Below are 455 nucleotides of genomic sequence, written 5' to 3'. Positions count from 1 at the left end.
GCCCGGCGACCCGCCCGGCGGCGGCCCGTCCCCCGGCGCCGTCCTCCCGGCGCTGCCGGCTGGGAACGCGAGCGGCGCCCAGCGTTCCGGGCACCAGCGTTCCGCCCGCCCCGCTCGGCTCGGGTGGGCAGGGGGTCCGGGTCCTCTGCCGAAACACCCCACTCTTAAGAGAGAGATATAGAATAGATTTAAGCTCAACATGAGCCGGCAGCGCGTACGGGCAGCCCAGAAAGCCAACCGCATCCTGGGCTGCACCAGAAGAGTGTGGCCAGCAGGTTACAGGAGGTGATTCTGCCCCTCTGCTCTGGTGAGACCCCACCTGGAGTGCTGTGTCCAGCTCTGGAGACCTCAGCACAGGAAGGACATGGATCTGCTGGAACGGGTCCAGAGGAGGGCCACGAAAATGATCAGAGGGATGGAGCACCTCTCCTATGAGGACAGGCTGAGAGAGCTGG

The 455-nt window shown here is 65.7% G+C and overlaps 1 protein-coding gene across 1 annotated transcript in view; it reads right to left on the bottom strand.

Annotated features, from left to right (window-relative positions):
• MRPS31 (mitochondrial ribosomal protein S31) overlaps positions 1-455 on the bottom strand; it is a 27,247-nt gene that overhangs the window by 23,388 nt on the left and 3,404 nt on the right. The gene's annotated exons all lie outside the window — the stretch shown is intronic.

This window comes from Calidris pugnax, unplaced genomic scaffold (assembly GCF_001431845.1).
Source record: "Calidris pugnax isolate Ruff unplaced genomic scaffold, ASM143184v1 scaffold20, whole genome shotgun sequence".
Lineage (NCBI taxonomy): Eukaryota > Metazoa > Chordata > Aves > Charadriiformes > Scolopacidae > Calidris > Calidris pugnax.
This window is presented reverse-complemented; position numbering and strand designations above follow the sequence as displayed.